At 36.9% G+C, this 25,394-nt stretch overlaps 1 protein-coding gene across 9 annotated transcripts in view; it reads right to left on the bottom strand.

Annotated features, from left to right (window-relative positions):
• Window positions 1–25,394, bottom strand: part of TENM3 (teneurin transmembrane protein 3) — a 1,315,365-nt gene that overhangs the window by 561,919 nt on the left and 728,052 nt on the right. The window lies entirely within an intron of this gene.

Raw genomic sequence — 25,394 nt, 5'->3', positions numbered from 1 at the left:
CCCTTATTTTGTGAGGAACTACGTATGTCACCCTCCAGGCAATGAAAAAGAATGTTCAATAAATTTATCTCATAAGAAGTAGCTGAGAGGAACCCCTTCTTTTCTTACATGCTTTATGTTGTTGCTATCAAAGGGTATGTACTGTCTACATTCTATTTATCTATCTTTATCTGTCTATAAGCAGAAGCTTTGATCAAAACTAAGTGGAGAACAAATATTTCATTAAATACAGTAACACTAAATCTCTTTAATAATAGAATTCTCCCTGAATAATTTGTGACTTTTTAAAAACATCCCCAGTCTCTCTTTAACTGTCATTTAAACCAATTATATTTTAGTCCCTATAACAGAATTTGTTCTGAGGATATCCAGATCTGACTTAGAATTAATTTGGTTACAATAAGATGGTAATTCTAAGCAATATATACATTTTTTAAAAACAGCAAAGACTCATACTGTCATAACAAAGAACTAACCTAATCATTGCCCCTGTGTTACTGAAGAAAGAGGTAGATAGTTCCCAGTAGGGTTTCATTGAGGCAATACAGGTCTTGCTGGAATACCTTTATTTTGAAATGTCTTGATATACCAGTTTTTAAAATGCATCATTCCTCAAAACCACACAAAAGCCATCACTTCAAAAGCCTCTGATTAGTCTGAACACAATCAAGGGCATGTGAGATAGCTGCCATTTAGTTCAGCCAAAGCAATCCATGCCAACTGCAATAAAGCCATCAAACTGTCATAGAGTCAAGCTGTGAGAAAAAGACGATAGTGATTACATGCAATAGTTTCCTTCAGTGGTTTTATAATTTCAATTTTTCAAACATTTCAAGATTTTCAATACTTACAGTTGCAATCCTTTAGTATAGAATATTTTCCCTGGGAGTTACTATCAACAACTTAGCCTATTGGTTTTTTTCCCCATCATTGAATCAAGCATATAAGCTCATCAGACAAGAAACATTGTGATTACAGTTGTACATAAATTATTTAAAGGGATCCAGCCAATCAAAACAGATATTTAAGTACCTATTTTCTTTGATATGTGCATATAACTCCCATTAAAAGGACACAGCTACAGTTGAAAAGCCTGAAATGGAACCTATACCTAAAATTAAAACAACATTCTTTCCTTTACCCTGAAAGCCAATGACCCTCTGGAAAACAACAAAACAGGGAGACTTAGTGATCATATCTTTAGACGCAAGATGTAAATTGAAAAATGCATTGTGCTCATTATGACAATCACAAAGCCTAGAGAAGAATGACACGCAAGATTAAGGAAATTTAAGACAAACTATTTAAATTGTTCTTTCAAAACCACTACATTATTTATAAGAAGCCTTCAGGCAGATGGAATATTGGAACCTCAAGGTGCATTTTCCTCTCCACAGATGTATTTTATGCAGCACAAATACTGTTGGGAACTTTGCAACACACTGGAAAGAGTATACTGTTAGCGAAGGACAGAGGGACATAACATTGTGATTCTCTGCTCTCCAAAGCTCTTGGATTAGCACTATGTTTAAACAAGCCACTGTCAGATTTCAGAGCAAGAAAAAGACAGTAATGAGGATAGAATTTATGAGCTTTGCCCAGACTGCATCTTGCTGGGCTTATTGCTTAGCTGACTAAAATACATGTCATCTCAACCTTGAATACATAGTGGCTATGTCAGAACACTGACCTATGTTTGTGGTGTTAGCCCATCTATATAGACTTAAAAATGCCATATACCCTTTCCACCAGACACCACTCTTAACCTACCTTTAATATGGTTTACTAGGACGTGATCTATAAGCTGTAGTAAGATCTACGAATGGTCATGTAACAAAAAAAAGCAATTTTTTTCTGTGTGGTTTTTCAAAGAAAAAAATATTTTCTGATCAGTTTGAGGGGAAAAAGAGGTTTCTAATGATTAAGGCAGTGTGACCTTAAGATGGTTGAACTCTGGCCTGCTAGGATGTAAACAGACACTCAGATGCAGCTGATCTCTTCCTTCTGCTGAGCACTCTTGTGCTGATGAGAGTTTTTACAAAATGAAAACTGTAAAAAAATTACGCAAAGGTATTATGGAGAGTAAGGATATTTATACTCAACAAACACTTAAGTATCAATTTAATTCTAAATAGTACTGTTTCAACCATATTCCTGAACTACTCTCACAGAGGAAGAAAGTTGTTCCAGATTTAGTCCTGGGTAGGTGAGGGTAGGGATCATAAAAACTTGTCTCAGAAGTTCAGAAATTTATTACTATAAAAAAAGAAATAGCACAAGACAAATCCACCACTTTCAGATATTTCATAATGAGCAGTGATATTATTTAATGAAAGCAGTAACTTCTCAGAATCATATAACATTACCATGCAATCAACAATTAGCTGAAAACACAGTAAGTGCTATATGGATGTCCCATTGTAAAAAAGGGTGAGACAGAAATGAGAAAGTAAAACACATATCTAAGTACTTCCATATAAGCAGGGTTAATAATTTCTCTATCTGAATTATCTGCCTCTTTCTGAACCTTGGTAAGTACTACATCAGAGCTTTGATTTGCTTATACCATGTCTTTCTATTTTCTTTTTTTTCCTCCTTGCTATTCTTTTCACAGAATCACAGAATGATTGAGTTGGAAGGGATGCATAAGTATCATTGAGTCCCACTCCTGGCCCTGAATAGAACAGCCCCAAGAATCACACCATGTGCCTGAGAGCACTGCCCAAACGCTTCTTGAACTCTGTGAGGCTTGGTGCTGTGACCACTTCCCTGAGGAGCCTGTTCCAGGGCCCAAACACCCTCTCAGTGAAGAACCTTTTCCTAATATCCAACCTAAACCTCCCCTGGCACAGCTTCAGGCCACTCCCTCAGGTCCTGTCACTGGTCACCACAGAGAAGAGATCAGTGCCTGCCCCTCCTCTTCCCCTCAAAAGGAAATTGTAGAGAGTGCAATGAGGTCTCCCCTCAGTTTCCTCTTCTCCAGGCTGAAGAGACCAAGTGAACTCAGCTGCTCCTCATATGGCTTCCCTCAAGACCCTCCAACATCTTCATTGGCCTCCTTTGGATACTCTCCAATAGTTTAAGATCTTTCTTATATTGTGGTGCCCAAAACTGCACACAGAACTTAAGATGAGGCTGCCTCAGTGCAGAGCAGAGTGGGACAATTTCCATGGCACTGCTTTCCAGCATTCTCATTCCCAAGTCTGTATGTACATCCACGATTGCCCCATCCCAGGTGTAGAATCTGGCACTTCCCCTTGTTGACTTTCATTTGGTTGCTGATTACCCAGTCCTCTAATTTGTCAAGGTCTCCCTGCAGAACCTCCATGCCTTCGAGGGAGTCAATGGCTCCTCCCAATTTTGTATGATCTGTGAACTTGCTTAGTATCCCTTCCAGTCCTGCATCCAAGTAATTTATGAAGATGTTGAAGAGCACGGGGCCGAGGATGGAGCCCTGCAGAGCCCCATGAGTGACAGGTTGCCAGTCTCATGTCACCCCATTCACTGTAACCCTTTGTGCCTGACCCATGAGCCAGCTGCTCACCCATCACATGTTGTGTTTATCCAGCTGTGTGCTGGATATTTTGTATGATACAGTAAGTGACAATATTGAAAGCTGCACTGAAGTCCAGGAAGATGACATTAGCTGGCTTCCTTTGATCAACTGTTGGGTTACCCTGTCATAAAAGGAAACTAGGTTTGATAAAGAGGATTTTACCCTCATGAAGCTGTGCTGGCTGTCACCAATGACTGCATTGTCTTTCAGGTGTTTTTCAATACCTCCCAGAATGATCCTCACCATAACTTTACCAGGCACTGAAATGAGACTGAGAGACTGTAGCTTCCGGGGTCCCCTTTCTTGCCCTTCTTGAAAATCAGGACAATGTTAGCCAGCTTCTACTCAGCTGGGATCTCTCTGGATTCCCAAAACCATTTAAAAGTCATCAAGAGAGGTTTTGCAATGACATTAGGCAGCTCCTTGAGGATTCTTGAATGAATCCCATGGGGCCCCATGGATCTGTAGGGATCCAGCTGGAGCAGGAGATCCCACACAATTTCAGGATCAGCTGGGATTTGAACATTCTCACGGTCATGGTCCTCCAGCTCAGGGCACTGAAACCCCCTTGGTCCATCATCTGTGTTGAAGGCAGAGGCAAAGAATGCATTAAACACCTGTGCTTTGTCCCTGTCCCTCTTTGTGAGGGGACCGTCCTCAACCTGTAACAGGCCAATGTTATTTTTACACTGCCTATTGCCATTAATATATTTGAAAAAGCTCTTTTTATTGTTGCCCACATTTCTGGCCAACTTTCTTGCTTATGAAAGCATAACCAGATTATGACATTTCTACTAGAAATCAGATATTATCTGTAAAGTAGTAGAAAAAGAACCTGTAGCTGAATTATTTTTGTGGGGGATGAGGAGTATGATAAAGAGCTCCTTAAAAATATGCTTTAAATTGACCTTTGAATCTTGTTTAAGTTTCTGTCTTGTATTTTTAATTCGTGATAACTGTTTTCTCTTTTTCTATTTATCAGCTTTCCTAAGGGTTTCACACTTCAAGACATTAATCTCTGATTCTGTTATTGCTGTTGTATTTTTTCACGTCATTATACAATATTATTTAACATTTACATTGATTGAAGAAAAACACATTGAGTAATAATTTAATGAAGGCTCTTCAGAATTTGCATATTCTTTTTCTTCCCTTTCCCACTTTCCATTATACTCCATTTTAGCGATGATCTACAATCAGTGCCTTCTACTAAGTAACGCAAAAGATGAAACTATTACCTTTACTTGGCAAAGGATTAATAAAACAAGAGAGAGCTGGCATCTGGGTCCTTCTATTATTTGGCAAATAAGCTTTGATGAGAAGAATTCTGTATGATGGAGATACTACTTTTACTAGTTTCTCAATATTTTAAAGCAATTACAGTCCACTCTGGCTAGGTACAAAAACATTTATTTTAAACTATTTTACTAAATTAGAATTTAAGAGTAATGAATGAAAAAATAGAACATTACCTGATTTCTCCTTCATTATATCAGTAGGATTTGATAAAGTGAGTTTCCTACTTTGAGTTCTGATCTTGTAATGTAAATAATTTTTAAAATTATGTAGCTATTTTAGTTCTCATCACTTTTCATTTACAATAAGCATTTTTAACATCTTTACTTTTTTTTGAAATAAAATCACATACCCTTTATATGTGTTGCAAATAAATAAACAGCACTTAACATTAATTGAAAATACCTAACTCTAGATACTTAATATATAAGCATTGTTAATAACTGTTTTAGAAACTGATCAAAATAAGATTTTACTAATTTTCCAGTTCTCAATATAGAAATCCTGGAATCTCAGATTAAAAAAAAGGACAAAGATTAATTAACTGGGATAACATACACATATACTTTATATGTATCTGAAAAATAATATCTAATACTTTATATAATGACTTCTAGAATTGGCTTTGGTTGCACTGTATGCCTTTCCATATGGTTTGGGTTTTTCATTTCACCATGAAAGCTCCTTCCATCTCCTACACTGAAATGGCCAAGATGAAGGAAAAATGAAGATCTAGGATTTGAAAAGACTAAAGTATCCAAAAGAACTTACACATCCTTTGAACAGGCTTTCAATTGAGCAAAGGAATTTTTTTTTCTGTTCTTGGGTCTCAAAAAAATTCACAGTGGCATGAGTTTAACACAGCTGAAGCTGTGTTAAAGCATTTGTTATGTCTGTTCAGCATATCCCTGTGTGTTTATATATATATATATATATGATATACATTTCATCACACTTCAGAAGGGAGAGGCAAGGAAGGAGAGGTGATGGGGTAGTTATGTATACTTGGGAGTGTTTTGATTGTCTAGAGCTTGGTGATGTTTATGGTCAAGTGTTAATCAGGGGGAAGGCCAATAAGGCAGGTGTCCTGGTGGTGCTGTACTACAGACCACTCATCCAGGGTGAAGGTGCAGATGAATATTCTGTAAGTAGCTGGGAGAAGTCTCACAATTGCTAGCCCTTGTCCACATGGGAGACTTCAATTTACCAGATGTCTGCTGGAAATACAACATGGCAGAGAGAAAATGATCTAGGAGGTTCCTGGACTGTGTGGAAGAGAATTGCCTGACACAGCTGGTGAGGGAGCCAACTAGGGAACTAAGGAAGGCTCTGTGACCAGAGAAGGACTTGTGGGTGATGTGGTAGTTGAACCCCATCTTGGGCACAGTGACTATGGAATGAGACAGCTTTCGATCCTTGGAGAAGGAGGGGGCTTAAATGAACTGCTGTTTTGGAGTTTTGGGGGGCAGATTTTGGCCTGTTTAGGACACTGATTGACAGAGTCCCTCAGGAAGCAGTCCTGAAGTGCAAGGGAAGGCTGGACATTCTTCAAGAAGGAAATTTAAAGATGCAGGAGCAGGCTGTCTCCATTTAGCAAAAGATAAGCCAGTGGGGAAGAAGACTCTTCTGACTGAAGAGAGGGCTTTGGCTGGAACTTGGGAAATAGAGAAGAGTTTGTGGCCTCTGGAAGATGGGGTGGGCAACTCAGGAGTACTACAAGGATGTCATGAGGTTATGCCGGGAAAACAGGGGAAGGGCCAAAGGCCAGCTAGAACTTAATCTGGCTACTTCTGTAAAAAACAACAACAAAATTTACTATAAATCAATTAGCAACAAAAGAAGAACTAAGGAGAACCTCCATCTTTATTGGATGGGGAGTGAAATACAGTAACAAAGAAAGAGGAAAAGGCAGAGATACTTCACGTCTCTGCCTCAGTATTTAATAGTAAGACCAGCTGTTCTCAGGGTACCCAGTCCCCAAGCTGGAAAACAGGGACAACAGGCAGAATGAAGCCCATAATGAAGCCCAATTCAAGGAGCAACGATAGCAACCTGCTACACCACTTGCACAGACACAAAAGTCTATGGGGCCAGAGGGCGCCACACAAGGGTACTGAGAGAGCTGGCTGAAATGTTCGCCTTTTCCAACCTAGCTAATTCTATAACTTTGCAATAAGAATAGTATTTTGTATGTGACTATCTGAACAAAGTAAGTATTCTGTGTCTCATGTAAATGATTTTTAAAAAACTCCCTTTTCAGGAACAAAAAATGCAAGAAATTTTCAAACAGCTATTTAAAAAAAAAAAAGTCAGACAGAAATATGCTAAATTTTATTTACAGATTATATGCTGATGTCAAGAAAACAGTTTAGTATCACCACAGATTATGAAAGTTCACACACTGGTTTGTTTTAGTGAGTTTCCACACTACCTGCTCAGAAATTGCCAACAGAAATACATGTTGGAAAACATGAAGTGCAAGTCTCCAAAGTCTTTGACATTCCTTAATCATTCAGCTTTGCACTGAGCAAATGGAAATAGGGTGCAAATTTACCAAATCATCTGTGTTGAATTTTTAAACAGAGGGCACTCTTCACGCTATATGTATGGATGACTGTCAGCAATGCAAGGGCAGTGAGGAATAAGCCCCCTTGTCTCAGAAGAGGGGACTGGCAGAATGCTAACAATTAGAATTCTGTCTGGCAAGTATTTCCCTAAGTTCAATTTCATAGAATAGGCATATCTAACATATTTATAAAAATCAGAAAAGAAAAAAAAAAAAAAAGAGGATGCCATATTACAGGTAATTCTGCAGCAAAACCAACTCTCTTCCTCCAAATGAAATACAGGTGTTACACCATCTGAATTGATCAGGAGGTCTGTTGGTTTCAAAATAGCTTGAGATATTCCAGTAATAAATAGCACAAGTCTTTCACAGAGTATCGTCCATTCCCCTCACTAGAATCACAGTTCGGCTTGGGGAAACTGGGTGAGCAATAAGAGCAAAGCGGAAGTTGTCTTTTTATGAAACACATTTTAATACACACAGTAAAGCATGTTGGGTTGCTAGAAGTGCTTCTGCAGGGGGTGGCCATAGTAGGCTGCACTGGCTAACCTCTCTGGAGCCTGGATAAGAAGGTACAAATTAGACCACTTCTACCCCCGGCTGTTCTAATAGAGGATGGTGCTGGTGCAGAACTGACCTCAGAATTAGGGATCTGTGACTAGCTTTCTGTACTGATGAAAGGGATTATGTAACATGGATGCTCATGATAGCAGGGGACTGTGGTTAATGGCAGGAAGCTAAAAATCCAGCCACTCAATGGGGCCTGTGCCTGTCTGTCTTTAGGCTGCAAGAGAGGATATGTAAAGAACACATGTGAAAATATTTTTTACATGCACAGTATGATTATGATTTAAAGATGATTAAATTAAAGATGATAGCTACTGTCCTACAAGGTTACACATTGGTCTCTGAGAAATTTTTGTCCATAAAAAGCTGTCATTTTTATCAATGTCACTTCAAAACTCAGACCTAAGTTTATAAAATTCTAATAATGCCATCTTGAAAGTATTTAAAAATTATTTATTTTAAATTAAAGCATCTTAATATTAATTTTCACTATAATTAGTGTGCTGTGTTTACCTTTGTTAAAGAGGATTTGTGCTCCTTTAATAATATACTGTGAAAACCTTTGGTCTACTTTATCTCTGGATGCAAATATTCAGACTGCAGATAGGATTATATTTCCTACCATGCACACATTCAAGACATCAAGAGAGACAGTGTTTTTAAGAAACAAAAAAATCACAGAAAATATGGGTCATATGGTTAAATTGTTCATAGTGCCACTGGAATAGAAGAACAACAAACACAAATACTTTTGATAAAATTTTGCAGCCTGGAACCCTTCATATAGAAAGGAAGTAAGTTCAAAACACTATTTCTATTAATAAATACATGCATATTTTCTTTATTTCTTCCTTGCATTCTTGTATTTTCTTCAAGAAAACCAGGGCTTTCAGTTTTGGAACAGAATAATAGGGTAAGAAAACTACATTTAGAGGCAGTTTATGCTGCGGATGGAGCACCTGGTCTTATGACTGAGAGGAAATACTCCTGCCCCAGGAATGAACATTACCCTGCCCCTCATTCCTTGCCACCTCCTCGATTGTCCCCCCAACACCAAGGGACCTGCTCAGAAGGCTTCAGTCAGCTGCATCTGCTCAGTGCCCACCATCAGTAGCCCCACTCTGCTCACCATGACAAGGACCACTATTTTTCTATCAGTAAAAGAGTATGGAAATAGCAGAAAATTTGTATATTGCAGTCAGCTTGGTAGTGGTGTCAGCCCAGCAATATTAGAAAAATTTTCCCTTAAGCTGAAGTGGATCCTCCCCAATACAGCCTTCATGATGCATGGCAACAAAAACCTGTTCCTGTTGTGTGCAAGTTGAATTTGCCTTTAGGCACAGCAGGCTCACTAAGATTTAGTAATACTACTAGCAAAGGCAGACAGGTGCTGCACAGGAAGTCAAAATCAAATAGGTCTAAAGGATCTACTATTCCTTCTCAGCATGAAATGATAATCAGGATATATCATGCCTGCATCCTTCTTAGTTTCTGTGAAGAAAATGGTTTGGCTACATGAGCAGAGAGAAAAAGAATAGGTGCACACACCTATGAATATATTGTTTTCCAAAGACACAGCAATAATGACTGCCACAATGCTTAGCAAAAAACAAAATACAGTTTGAAAGTTTTAGACCCTCTGAAAGCTTACCGTGGAACACTGATTTTTTTACCTCACAACTCTTCCAGGTCTGTGTTACAGAGCAAAGCAATTGTTCAAGCTTCCCTCTGCACCATTATTTCCCAGTAATAATTCTGGCTGCTAACAAGAGTGTAGAATATAGATTACAGTCCTTCCTGTTAACATAAATTAAGCAAAATATATCTTCCTCTGGCAAAAATTTTAATACAGCACAAAAATAACCCCATATAATTAAAAAACCCCCCTATAGATTTGTGCAAACACCAAAAAATGGAGTTTGTCTCTAGCTAAGAAATAAGAACATAAATAGGAATTACAAATACTAAAAAATTAAATTAGTTTTTGTTTCAAGAATTTCTTTACTACAGCTTAAGCAACAGTGGCTTTCCAAACTATTGCTAAAAACCTTAATAAAATGTGCTTGTGTTAGTCAGGATTGAGATTTGCTGCTTTTAAAATATCTTTTATATTTAAATGAAAAGTATTTTAATGGGCACCTAGTAAGACCTACTTAAATAAAATCAGTACATCTTTGAAAATTCACTTTGTGAAAGAATTTACTTCATCATCATTCTCACAATGCAGAGAGACAATTATAGGACAGATCTCCTATAGTCAATATATTCAGTCTTAAAGGTTTATATACTTTGTATTATGCTGATTATTCAACTTGGAGGAATTGTGATAATTATGATTATGTACTATGTAGGTTCTGACAGTAGAGAGATATTTTAGATACTGTATACTGCTGTTATTCATGCCCATAGTGAAAGAGAACTACTGAGTACTGCTACAATGACATAATATACTGAGTGTAATAAAATTCGTGGTCCAACCAAGGAATTTTTCATTTCCTCTTGTTACCACTAGAAAACATCTCTAGAAAACATAATGGATTATTAGAAGCCAAAAATAAATTAGATGATTGCCTGTAAATTCCCTTGTAGGAGAAACGAATGCACAGCTTTTAATTGATAACACTGAATACTAAGATTCCTATGGAGGTGTTACTATGTTATTTTTAATAAACAAAGGAAAGACATTGGATTTCTCACAGATGCATTGTTAACCAGTTAAAATGAGATTAAAGATCTTCTGGGGCTATTCAATAGTAATACAACAGGTCTTATATATGTTTCATATTTAGGGCAGTATATAATATTTACTTAATATTGCTGCAAATATCTTTTGAGGTGTTTGAATTTTGGAGCATAATTATCTTTGATCAGCAGTTCTGCAAGACCTTTTTTTTAACTGAGAACACAAAAAAAATATGTGTTTCTCCAGATGGCAGATATCAAAGATCCATTCACAATATTAAAAAGTTTTCAGAAACACATTTAAAACATCATATGGTATGTATTTGAATTGCCTCATTTAAGAGCAATTCATTCTTGGATATTCATGGAGGGATAAAAAAATGCTTTACATCTGAACTGGAAGAAAAGGAAGTGTGCCTGTATGTACTGTGAACCTTTGAATCTTACAATGTTAAAACATCATTGACATGATCCTTGAATTGATTGGGGCTTTTAAATATTGATCAATCGATTGATTGGTTTATTTTTTAGCAAAAATAACACACTAGTCCTTTAGGCAGGTGGCTCCCTTCAGCCATTTACTATAAAAGTGCAAAATAATAACAACTTCATGCTGTAGTTCCAAATTCATACAGTTCAACATTTCTTTTGCGCCATACCTGATATGGTGTGCAGGTCCTTCAGGTTCTCTCATTGTGAGATTCTACAGAGAAAGTAATCATTTGAGCCACTCATGTGATAAACCAGCACTTGAAACACTCAAATGTCAAGTTGTTTTCATCACATCGACAGCAGGTCTTAGACTTAATCTTTCCTTGGTTTATGCCACTACTTTGCCTTTACTTTGCTGCAAAATGTGAAACCGTCGTGTATATGCTAATGGAACTGTCTTGCCCATTAGTTCTCCAATTTCATCTATATTACCCTTCACCTGTTAGTGAACAAGGCAATGGTGCATATTATTCTCCCCTCGATGCACATCCCATTAGACTTCAGTGGAGAATACACCCCCCTTGTGTGTAACCAAGATGAGATTCATAGAGATTTTCATTTGTGTTTACAAGAGTATTGTTTCTTTAGTATACAATCTGAGCTTTTTATATTCATACAAGACCCACAGACCGAGAGCTTGGATCTGATTCCAGATTCTCCTAAGCTCAAAGACCTGTGCATCCATAGTTTTGGCTACCTTCCACCACCTCCAGAATATGCAGCATTCCTTCTGATGACATAGATGAATTTTCAAGTAATACCAATTACTTGTCACAAAGTCCTTGGCTACAAATTGACACCAGGTGAACACATGCTTTCAACAGTCAATATATTTTCAAATGCAAGACTGCATAAAGAAAATCTTGAATCATAGACATTTCCTTGTCCATATTTATAATTTAGGTATTTTCTACAGATATAACTCAATATATATTTTTGCTCATATAATTTTGTGTGAACTTCTGAACTAAGTTAGTTAGCAGTATGATGAGTTCAATTAAAGTTGATGATACTGCACTATACTTTAAATACTGCTGTGAATTAGTGCTGTATGGTTTCCAAAACAACATGATCAAATAATATGATCAAAAACCCAATTATGCTTTAAAATGGATAGAGGACAATCGAGAATGACATTATGTTTCAGTTCTGTTCTTTGATGATGGCAGGTAGTACAAATAATCTGTTCTATACTTTAGTATTTGAAAGTCATTGCTATGAAGAGATACCTTAACTGTATTTTGAACTGCCTCTAAAATCTAAGTCACTACAACAAGAGCTTATATTTTCAATGTCCTGCTGAAATTCAGAAATATAAATTATTACCTACAAACCTCTGAAACCAACAGAAGTGTTATCAATTTATTTTACCTATGGTTGGGCACTAGAAGACATGGTAGATTTTCAGTCCTCTTTCTATAACTCTCTTGTTAAAATATTCAGGTGACTCCCAGGGGAAGTGCTATACTATGGCTAATTTGAACCTGTTTACATTAGAAAGTGAAAGAACTTTTTGTATCCTGTTAGTCACAAACATTTCCTAGTCTCATCCTGTCACTTCCCCATGGGGGTTCCTGGTGCCATTCTGGAGTGTACAATACCCAGTTCTGTTGAATGGCTATGCTGGTTGTTTGCTTCATCCTTTTCATCGCTGATTAAAGTCTGAATACAGAAAATTTTTTACACAGTGTAGTTCCAATTCTATGGGGACTATATAAATTCAGAAGATAATGTAAATTCTCAATTTAATGTTCAGCAAGTGCAACCATGGAGGAAATTCCCCCATAAATTACAGCATATTCATAACAGTATATTTTTGGTGACCAAAGATGCATCAATTTGCTATGTATTCTGAAAAGTGTTTATAACTAGGATTTGTAATTTAATGTGTTTGACTGAAAGCTGACTTCAAAATGTGCCCTTAGAATCAATGCAATTTACTGAAATTAACTTTAGAAACTGTATTATAAATTAATAAAATAACTTCAAGATAAACTGTAATTTACAACATAAGAGTATATTCATTTTGAATTGCACTATTCTGGTTTGAATCTTTCTAAAATGTCATAATCTGGGGATTTAATTTTTTTATTAAAGCCATAAACATTCAGGCTAGCCTTTTTATTCCAGATTTACAGAAATAATGTTGTCTAATGAAAAATAACAGCAAACTACATGCCATTTGAATGAAGCTTAAAGATTGTTTCTCAGCATTTGGACAGAATACTTACTTCAGGCTTACAAGTATTAGGAATCTGCAAACACAGCTCTGAAATACCTAATGAGGTCTCAGTGACCTAGAAAATGCAGTGTATGGAAAGCAGCCTGAAATGGTGAGGTCTGTTCAGAGAGTAGCAAATAACCATTTTCACAGAATGATAACATGGGTATATTTGTCTGTGTGAAAGAATGAAATACCTGCTCTTTCAATTAACATTGAGTTGATTGGAATTAGGAAAGAAAGGTGAGAAAGTGAGTCTCACAACAATTTTTATATTTGTAAATTCCCAGTACCCTTTTTTGAGTGAGTAAGAGAGAATTTCATGCTTCATTAAAAAAAGAGTGTGTAGCCTGATCTTCAAAGAGAGGCAAAGAAGGATAGTAGAAGATGGAGGAAAGAGACAAGCTGAGGGCATATCTGCACGAATGCCTGCAGACAGGCCTTGGGTATATGTGGCCTAAAGATCAAGGTGACTGGATGTGAGAAAACTCTTGAGAAACTGTGTAGTAATGTAGTGCAAAGCTCTGAGCTCATAAGACCCATTGAGATTCATTTTTAAAAGTTGTAAAAGTTCTTTTTAGCTACATACATTTTTATATTAATGCAGTTTGAACAGAAAAATGTTCAGCATTCTCAAATAAGAAACTGCATAATTTTTTCTATTTGTTTTTCTGGATTAAGACTAATAATTTTTTTCAAGAACTAGTCATCTAGATCAAGTAAGTTAGTTTACGTAAATAGCGAATTGCCGAAAAGTTGGAAAATAGATCTGATTTAAATGTGGAAGTAGAGCAATTTAATGTCTACCTTTGAGAAGTTATTTATGACTTATTAGATTTCCTTGACTTTTTAGGCTGACATAACTATTTTTAGTGTGGTAATATGTTTAGCAAAGTAATATTTGGAGAGAAAAATACTTAAAGCAACATGGAAGTAAACATACCATTTCATTAAATCAGTCATTATGCATAAATATGCTAAATAAAAAAAGTAGATTAAATATTTCCTTGGTAGAGAATGAGATCATTACATTCAGATCTTGAAGGAATGGGTAAAAGGTAGATTTTTTTAACCCATGGGACAGAGACAAAGAAGGTAACATTAGTAAATAAAACAGACTGCTTGGAATAAAGTATATATATGAAAAACTGAAAACCACAGACATCTTACTCTTTCTACCTAATAAAAGAGGTAACCTATCAACACCTATTCTTCTGGGAGTTTATGAAGAATAATTATAGTTCAGAATATTTATTTCCCCATCTGCTTTTACAGGCAGACATGAGTTTTATTTGGAGAATAAAGGAGAATTAGAAGACAAAGAGCTTTATTAAATTGCCTAGAAAGAAGGTTGAAGACACCCTTGCTAGTTTTATGAAAGCAAACTATAGATCCAAACAAACTCAAAAACTGGAAGTTCAAGCAGGATTTGGTCTCCATTCAGTTCACAGAATACACACAAATAACAACAAGCTTTTTCTCCAACAGGAGTATGTTTGCTAGAGGTTTTAGAAGGGGAGGTAGCTATAGGCCAAGGGGAAATGGTTTTAAAGTGAAAGAGGAGGGATTAAGATTAGATGTTAGGAAGAAATGATTTACTCAGAAGCTGGTGAGACACTGAACAGGCTGCACCCAGACAAGTTTTGAACACCCCATCTGCGTTCAAGACCAAGTCAGATGGAGCCCTGATACCGTGGGTGGTGTCCCTGCCTGCCCATGGTGGCTTGCGGGAGGATCTGCAACTAGATGATTTTTAAAGTCTGTGCCAACACAAACCATTATATGCTTCTAGGTTAATTATTTCCCATATTGACCAGGATTAAATTCTACACTTTCCAAGAAGGCTTAAGCAAATCTAAACCAGGCACAATATATAATCTGCTCTGGCAGAAGCAATTGAGAGTGCTTATGACTACATGTTCTTGTATTCTACTACATAGGACTGGGGAATTAAAGGTGAAACAGGCAGCACAGAAAAGCTACTTTCCAGAAAATTTCAAGTTTGTTTAACAAAGATATTTCATTTTGGTCAAGAATTAATTTGTGCTTGAAGTACTCAGAAACATAAAAATATAGGTCACCAGTTTAGACAACAGACTTGAGTATTCAGTGACTACCATTTGGTATTTACAAATTTTACCAAATTTAAAGTTTCACGAGCAAGGCCACAGCACAAGTTCTTCTAGCCAACGATTTTGTCTTTGATGGTGGCCAATGGTATATGCAGATTGTAAAGGTGTAAGAACAGCTTTACTAGGAAACTATGGTTTCATGATATATGGTGAATCACTAGTAAGGGCTGCCATGTTCATGAAACACCACTCTTCATTTTTCATGGGTTACACCTTGAATTCTGTTAATACCAATGTCTAAGTCAAATACCTCTAAAAAGATAATAATTGACAACAAAATTGAAAAGGATAGGAGAAAAATTGCCTGTAGTTTATAAAATCCTGGAAGAGATACTAATAAACATGATTTTAATATTGCTATGCCAATACTACTTGGAGCAGCAGAAGTAGTTTCTGTGAAATGGATTTCTGAAACTTTCAGTTCCCCAAAATTCTGTGTCTTAACATACAGTCTATGTACAATACGTTAAATATAAAAGATGATAAATCACACAAAATAGGTATCCTGTAAACATAAAAGTACACTCCATGAATTTCAATTTTGCAAGCAAAAAGCACCTAATTGAAAAATCACACTTAAAAACATGTAATCGTGGGAAAAGGCACTTTAGCTCTTGATCTCAAACCATCAGAGGATGATTATTTACTTCTATAAACTCAAGAAGCCTGATGCAAACCCCCTCTTTACACAGCCTATTTCTTGAAATTAAGTATTAACCATAGAGTAGTGGTGCAAATAGGCAATCTTTTAAACATTGGTATATTTTCATAGCCTGCATGGAACAGGGAAAACAGCACGCTCTACATCTTGGGATTTCACAGAAATCCCTCAGCAATACTCAGGATTGCAGACACTTGTCTCGGCTTCAGCAGAGACATAGGTCCACCTCACAGGAACACAATGACCATAATAGTACCCATCACAGAAGCTATTCTCCTCAATTGTGCAGGCACAGTGAAACCATGGGGCCAAACCAGAGCTTTCAAATGGCTCTAAAATTGCAGTCGATGAGAAATGTTTTTGCCATAATTTAAAAGCTAAGGAAGGGATGGCTGCCCTGGTGTCAAGACAGCATGTATACACTATTAAAACTAAAACATCTCACCTGGAAAACTGAATTGCTTTCTTTGTTAGACAACAGGCTGCACTAACAACTCTGATATTTTCCTGTTATCAGGGATCTTTCATGGAAGTACCAGATCAAACTTTAAAACTTTCTAATGAAGGTCAGAAAACTGGGAATGTTTTTTTGTAGGAAGTGTTTAATAATATCCTTCTGGTACATGCTGATACAATTTTTCTGTTAGAGAATTGAAAAATAAAAATAACATTGTCATTATAACCCCAGTCAGCATAAATTATGGAAAATTATGCTGCAATATGTCCAGTATAAGCTTTTCACTGTGAAATAGTATCCTACTTCATCTTGAAGATTTCAGGAACCATGTTTTTCAGGCTTTTCAAGAATAAATTTAAGGACACTTATTGAAAAGAAGCTACAGAGGGCAACTAAGAGAAGTAAATCTTTCCAGACACTGTGTGAATTATAGTATGGAAATTATTTAAAGATACCACATTGGAAAAAAATGCCAGGTGCATATTGCCAATCAAAAAAGGGTTAAAGAGGTTATGACAAAGAAGGAATTACACTTCAAATACTTGAGATCTTATTAAAATGAATAAAATAAAAAGAACAATGAACCCTGACAGATTAAATGCAAAAGCATAACCAAACAATCTAAAAAGGGAGGTTGAGGAACAATGACTAGAAAAGATAAGGAATAATAATAATCCTTTCTTAAAATGTGTCAGGAGAAAGATACATTCCAAGGATTCTGTAGCACCAGTTGATGAAGATGGTACAAAAGAATTGTCAGACAACCTAAGGTCATTCCAGAAAAAATAAATTAATTCCCTGCATTCATTGTGGAAGAAACTGAGAACAATCCCTTGCTAGCCACTGTCCGACAGAGAATCATCAGAGGATCTGATATTACAGAGATTGTAGAATTTATTAGCGAACACAGTGACAAAAAATGAAAGGCAATAAACACCTCAGGCCAGATGGTATTCAGCCAGATTTTCTAAGAGAGTCTAGAGGTGAAATGTATGTACTATTAAAGTTAGTATAAAATCTCTTCCTTAAATCTTCCTTGATTTCAAAGAAAATGAAGGAAGATAGGAGAAATCTGAGGAACTGCATACCTATATGTAATCCTGATGTCTGTGCCAGGTAAATGAATATTCTGATTAATGGTCACATGAATAGACGTATTCTACTTGGGAAGCATAACTTTGGGAAATCCTGAAGCTCTTTTGAAGAATCATGGAACATGTATATGATCCTCTTGAGGTACTGAGTGGTCCAGTTGAGGTAACAACTCCAAAGAGGTAATCTCCAAATGACTTCTAACACAAAGGGTTAAGCTAAGGTTAGCAGCAGAAAGTGATCCAAGTATTAAGAACAGATCATGATGAAACACAGTAAGCATCACTGTACTATTTTCATTGCACCCAAAATTATTGTTCTGCCACACCTTGAACACCATGTGTATTCCCCCATCTCAGAAATCTCATAAAGGTTCAGAAGGAAGTTCAGTAGCTATAAAAACTGTGGGAGCATGATTTTGTGAAGAAGAACAGCATATGTTAGGGTCTATTTATCTGTTAAAAGATGTATTTATGTGGGTTTCAGAAATTTACATCAAAAGTTTTATTGAGATGGTAGATAGGGACTGGTCATCTTTTACAAGAACTAGGGACCAGTAATGAAACTAGAAGATACACTTGAAAGAAAAGGAGAGGATACTTATGCAAGTCATTGCTAAGAAAGGCTACACATACGCAAAGTCTTCATGGGCTTGAGGGGAGGCTTGAAAAAAGACAAAAGAAGGACCCACAAATAACAGGACACACACATATGGCCACATCTGTCTCTGTACAATTGTAAGCTTAAAAGAGTTGGTAATTGGAAGAATATTAGGGGATGAATGACATGCCTTCCCATAGCTCTCCTCCCTTGTGTATCCACCCATGGCCACTCATAGTGACAGACTCAGAGGTTAGAAAGAACTGCTGCCTGATCTGCTGTGACCATTGTTATAATCTGAATAGTTAAAGCACTTCCAGAAATGTGCCATACCTGAAAGGAAACAACCTGTATTATCCCATGCAATTTACATGGCTACCAGCTTCTCTGTTTCTTGCAAGTTAATTCTCAGGTTTGAGATACCAAACAGCAATCTCTGCTTTCTTTAATATGCAAGTAATTCCATTAGCACTAACTGTTTTATTTTGCTAGTTACTGTATTGCAATGATTTGATATGCCAAATCCTTTTAGGTCCTTACTCCCTTGGACAGCAGTGTAGGTCTTCCAATTGCTTACATAGCTCAGCTATTACAACTGTACAAATATTATGTATTTGATTTTAGGGAAGATTTTAAAAGTAATTGTCAAACAATGACTATGATCTGATTAAATAAATACTGCTATTGCAGCACTAGTTAGGGCATAATTTATGCCATGAATAATTTGTTACCATTTCTGTTATCCCAAATCTGATTCAAACTCTGGATATATTTGTTGGAAATTCATCCTATTTTACGTCCTATTTTTTTGAATGTATTAGACATTGTTTTTAATATTACTTTATTACAATCACATTTACTCTAAATAGCTTATTACATTATTGCTGAAAATGGCAACATGTATTTATTCAACTTTTTACTTTAGAATCAGCAGGCTATCATTCACTTTATTAATCAAATCCAACCTTGAGGATTACAGCCACCCGTTTCAAGTCTATTTAATTGCTGTTACTCAGAAAATGAGAACTTAGTAACTCAGTTACATTTACATTTTTGATGAGCTGCTTTTTTATAGACCTCATTATATTTGGAAAGAATAGATTTTTTTTTGGTCCTTTCCCACTGCATATAATACATCTTACAGTATTCTAAGTCTTTTTGAAATGTTATTTGTTAAATACATACTAATAGGTTTAGGAATTAAGGACAAAATGTTCAAAGGCTAAAATGCTCAGGAAAGTTGCTAAAGCATCTCTGACATAGACTTCAGAATTATGACAATTTCTTCTCAGCAGGGGAGAATGTTTATTAATACTAAAGGATAGAAAAGAGCTAAGATTTATTTCCTATGACTCTTCTTCCCAGTACTGTTGGGTGCAGAGACACCCATCAAGGGCACTTCTAATTTCTCCCAGATTTCCTGCAATTTATAAGACAGTTACCAAGTTACCGATATGGGTAAATAAACTTACATAAAACAGCAGAAACTTTGGCTATGTCTACATACTAGTGTGATTCCATAAGACAAAATTTGTAAAGTTCAGCAGTGGATACTGAGATCCCATCACACACCACACGTTTCAGACTCTGTTATGGACTATCTGTGTCTTTTGTCTTGACCCCACAGACGAAATGTTTAGGGATTGGAGCAGATAAAGCATATTGCCAGAATATTTCCAAATTTTATTTTAATCAAGAGATACATAGTTCATGTGCTGTGAGATTGCTCTACAACAAGAAACAAAGCATTTTATGAGTGGCGGGAATGAGATAATTTAGGAGTCCCAAAGAGAATCAGATGAAGACTGAGCTCATGCACATATTAAAAAAAAAAAGTCTTCTTACTAAAGTTGATTCTTCAGTGCTAGCTATGTATTTTTCAAGAAAGAAAGATACACTGCAAAGATCTGTCATGCCCTCTGATCCTAAAGTTCTACAAAGAATAGTACACTTAGTACTTGCACATATCATGGTAATCTCTAGTTTCAACTTTGATACCTGCTCATTAGCTTTACTGGTAACAGTCTAATGTAATAATGAACTTTCTATGGCTGACCAGTACCCAAATGAATGCTTCATGGTTGTGTTGTCCCCCTGCCAAGTTTGTCTATACAATGCTTATATTACTCTTCCACAATCATCCAGGCATTTTGCTAGCTCAATAAATTAAGCTTATAGAAGAATTTACCAGCTCTTTGCCAGCACTACCCACCAAAAACAGGATAATGTTTTTCTTAGCAATGTAAGTCCAGGCAGAAAGTCACCAAAAAAAAAAAAAATTTCTGCATTCTCCTCATCTCCTCCGATCAATGGTAAACCAAAAAATCTTTGAGCTAAGCCACTCTTTCTTCACATTATGCATGGAAAATTTCTCCCACTGATCTATTAGTTCAGGAAATAGGAAGAGGGAGATGGGTAGAAACTGTTTTTACATTCACTAATAGCAGAGATCATGTGAGAATGCTGCAAGCTGCAAGTCTCAAATATATGCTCAAATATGGAGTACCACAGATCTTAATTTTCCCAGATCTCAGCACTACAAAGGAAAGGAAAAGTAAAGTGAAAAGCATTAGGCAGGATGTTATAATAGAAGGAATTGAGGCAGCACTACTATTCATTGCTAAGCTCTTGGTTATTTTTAAAGGTAAGGCTTATATCTTCTGAGACCTGAAAGCAGCCTGCTGCAAAGAATTGAGGGAGATAATAAAGTCCAGACAGGATACTTTGATTGACAGCATACACACTGGTCCACGAGAACCGGAATCATAACCAGTAATTCTATCATACAAATTCATATGGAAAAATACAAGACTTGCTAATACAAGTTTTAAGAGTTTACATACAAAACCAAATTAAAAACAAATGTGATTTATAATAATTGTGGTGTTTTGGTCTTCTTAATGGCATGCTGGCTGGGGTTGAAGGACTTTTTTGTGAAGTCCATTTGTTCATCGCTTAACAATGCCAGAGTTCTTTTTCTGGTTCACTTTGGAACTAACTGTGTTAACTCCTAATCACAATCTAAAAATATTTACAGTGATGAAAGGTATTTTCATAAGTGGAAGAGATGTTTTATGTTTTAGGATAATGAAGAAGAGAAAATGATGCTGGACTCAAGTTTAAGCTCTGTTATGACCTTGTGTAGACTAGACTCAATAAAATTCAAATAAGCTTAAGGCTAACAAACATTAGTAGATCCAATGTAATGCAATTCTCCATAAGTAGCTCTATATCACAGCAACGGGAATGAATCCTCAGCCTGCTGCTGTCATTTTACTTCCACAAAATATCTCATATTAATAAATAATTTAGGTTGGAAAAGACCTTTAGATCATTGAGTCCAACCATTAACCCAGCAGTGCCAAGTCCAACACAACACCATATCCCTAAGAGCTACATCTACACATCTTTTAAATATTTCCAGGGTGGTGACTCAGCATCTTCCCTGGTCAGAGAGTTCCAGTGCTTGACAACCCTTTTGTTGAAGAAATTTTTCTTAATATCCAAAATCTAAACCTCCTTGGGTGCAATTTGAGGCCATTTCATTTGATTCTAGGGCTTACTTGGAAGACGAGACCAACCCTCACCTCTCTACAGCCTCCTTTCAGGTACTGTAGAGACCAATAGGGTCTCCCCTGAGCCCCCATTTTCCAGGCTAAACAACCCCAGCTCCTTCAGCCACTCATCATACGATTTCTTCAGCTTTGCTGCCCTTCTCTGGACATGCTCCAGCACCTCAATGTCTTTCAGGAAGTGAGGGCCCCAAAACCGAACACAGTATTTAAGGTGCGGCTTCACCAGTGCCTATCACTGCCCTGGTCCTTTCCGCCACACAGCTTTCCAGCCACTCTGTTCCCAGCCTGTAGCGCTGCATGGGCTTATTGAGACCCACGTACAGGACTCAGCACTTGGCCTTGTTGGACCTCACACAGGTGGCCTCAGCCCATCGATTCAGCCTGTCCAGATCCCTCCGTAGAGCATTCCTACCCTCTAACAGATCAACACTCCCACCTAACTTGGTGTCCTCTGAGAACTTACTGAGAGTGCACTCAACTGCCTCGTCCAGATCATGGATAAAGATATTAAACAGTACTGGGCCCAGTACTGCGCCCTGGGAAACACCACTTGTGACCAGCAGCCAGCTGGATTTAACTCTATTCACCACCACGCTCTGGGTCCAGCCATCCAGCCAGTTCTTAAAGCATCAAACCGCCGAGCCATGAATAGCCAGATTCTCAAGCAGAATGTTGTGGGAATTAATGACAAAGGCTTTATAGAAGTTCAGGTAGACAACATCCACAGCCTTTCCCTCATCCACTAAGTGGATCACCTTGTCATAGAAGGAGATCAGGCTGGTCAAGCAGGACCTGCCTTTCATAAACCCATGTTCGCTGTCCCTGATCTCCTGGTTTTTCTGTATGTTCCACATGATGGAACTCATTTTATTCCTTCTGAATGATCCAATTCTTTTTGTCTAATTTTAGACACCTATCCCTACCTATATTATTTTAAGGCCATATAGGCTGGTGTAGTTCTACATTAACAAATTTTGCTCTACTTTGTACTCAGGTTTCTCTCACAATTTTATGCTATGTTAAAAAGCCTTCCAGATGCATTAGATGAAAAGTGGATGAATATAAGGAGAATGGAAATTCTGCCTGTTTAGTTAAATTTAATATTTAGAGAGATACATAAATTCTGTGAGATTTAACCCCTATTTACCACAATCAAGTCTTTATCTTTTTTATTGTCTTGTGCAGCCACAAAGATTTGCCTTGAACACTTGGTGGCAACAGTGAATCTACACTGTAAAAATGAAAAAATATACAAGTCAGCCAAAGTGCAATAATGGTGTACATTAGAAAAGCCCTCTTCCTATAAATCCTTTGAGAAGGATAAGCGGGAAGAAGTTTTCCAATAGCATGCTACACATGAAAGCACAATCACTATAGTGGACATAGGCTACAAAATTCTAGATTTTTCTGTAACAAAATGGGCTTCTTAGTTATCTCTGTAAGGAAGCTTACAGATTGGCATTGCTGCCAGTTTGCCAACTTACAAAGAGATGAAATAAGTCTGCAGTATCATTATAGGTCAATGGAATATAAGCCAAAAGCAACACAGTATTTAGGAAATGGATGTTGATAATAAAAGAGCCACTCTAATTTCCTGTGGAGATCTTAAATTAGCTCTTCCCATATGCATACTGGTTCACACGGATAGTTCTGCAAGATAAGCGCTTTTACATACCTCATTGGTAAGTAACTGATTTTCTTCTTAGAGAACAAAAACTGTTGCATTAATATTATAATTGTGGATTTATGCAGCAGGAAAGGCCACCTATTTGCTTTCTGGTTAAAAATATGCCTATGAAGTTAGAGAAAACTTAGCCCTGTTTCTAGCTATAAAAAAAAGGAGTTTGCAGATCAGAGACTCAGTTAAATATACAGAGTCGCAATAGTATACTTTTTGAAAAAATTCTCATTTCCTGCAACTGAAAGATATTCATTGCCTTCTATTGCCAGAGTTCGGGTTAGAAAAAACATTAAAAAGAAATACATGGAGCAGCATAGACAAATATGTATTTGAAGCAATTATTTAAAAGCAAATAAAGTTTGCAAGGCAGATCAGACTGCAGGATTCATAGCTCTTTTAGTAACCTCACAGTTTCCAGAGGGGTATACTTCACACAAGATTATTCATAGAAAAAATTCCTGCAATATCTTTAGGCAACAAAGGATACTTCTGGTCATCGTGTGGATTCTGTGTGCTCAAACTCTGATACAAACCAAGGATTTTCTTCTTTGTATTAAGTATGGGAAAGCCTGCTCCTTTGAGAATTAGAATAGCTTTCGAAGACTTCTGATTTAAATTTCAAACTCTTGATCATAGTCAGGGAGCAAATGTTTGTACCCTGAAATTGAAAATTGGGTTCTTTAGCTCTATACCAAATGAAAATATTAAGCATTTTGTTGCATCCACTATGTGAGCCAAGTTCCCCACTGTGCCTTCAAATCCACGGTGAATGAACCATATTTGGATCTGCTTATCAGAAGGAGACATTTAGAAAGACAATGAGCCTGTTCTGCTAGACGGAGACTCCTGATGCTTTTAGATAGGCCTGCGGTGAACTGCAAAATGGGCCCTAAAATCAGGCTGACATGGTCGCTTAACAAGCTGTGGTATTAGCTGTTGGCTCAGAGAATTTCTAGTGTCACCCACAGGGCTGATGATGGCAGCCATCATAATTAGAATGCATGAATCAAAAACACCAGGTGAAGATTTTGCCTTGGAAGAAAGAAAAGACAGAAGGAGGGAATTACCATGCCCTTTGACTACTAAGCTGCTGCATGCAGCTGGATCAGTGACCAACAGTGACTGGGCGGATTATGCTGTGGAGATACTTGCTATAGCCTTATACTTCCCACACCCAGTGGCTGTCAAAGCAAACGCTGTGAAAGACTTCAAAGGAAGTGATACAAGAGGCTACATGGGGGAGAAAGGTAACCCCACTAAAGACTGGGGGGTGGGGGTAGGGGCATGTATCCAGGCTTTTCTTTGAGTTTAGCAAACAATTTCTTTTAGAATTGGTTTATTTCATTAATTCTATCATTCTGAATTCATCCCTAAAAATGCAAAACTCTACTGTTTGCTGAAGTGGAAAATCTATGTAATCTTAACTGATATGACCTTGAAAGGGATTTGCTGAACTTTTGTATGATTGGATTTTTCCCAACCTTTGTAGACTCTTGATTTTAAAATCTCCCTAACAAAAGCTCTGCCAGGAAAGCTGTTATTACAAAGATGCTTCTCAATGGGGAGAAGTGGGCTAATTGCAAGCACTTCAGTGAAATAAAGGAAGGTTTTGCAAACAACTACAGAATTGACAAAATGCACCACATTGCTGTTAACAGAAACTATGGGGGAGAAACATCAGAAATGGCAAAGATGTCTAATATAAATAGATGCTATAAAACTAGCTGGAAGAGGCTATACAAGATTTCAGATAATTCATAAACAGTAATTGCTCGTCTGACCTTGATGTGACTACAGAAATTCCATTAACTCACAA

The sequence above is a fragment of the Corvus cornix genome, chromosome 4 (assembly GCF_000738735.6).
Source record: "Corvus cornix cornix isolate S_Up_H32 chromosome 4, ASM73873v5, whole genome shotgun sequence".
Lineage (NCBI taxonomy): Eukaryota > Metazoa > Chordata > Aves > Passeriformes > Corvidae > Corvus > Corvus cornix.
Note: the sequence above shows the minus strand (reverse complement) of the source record. Positions and strands in the feature narration are given on the sequence as shown.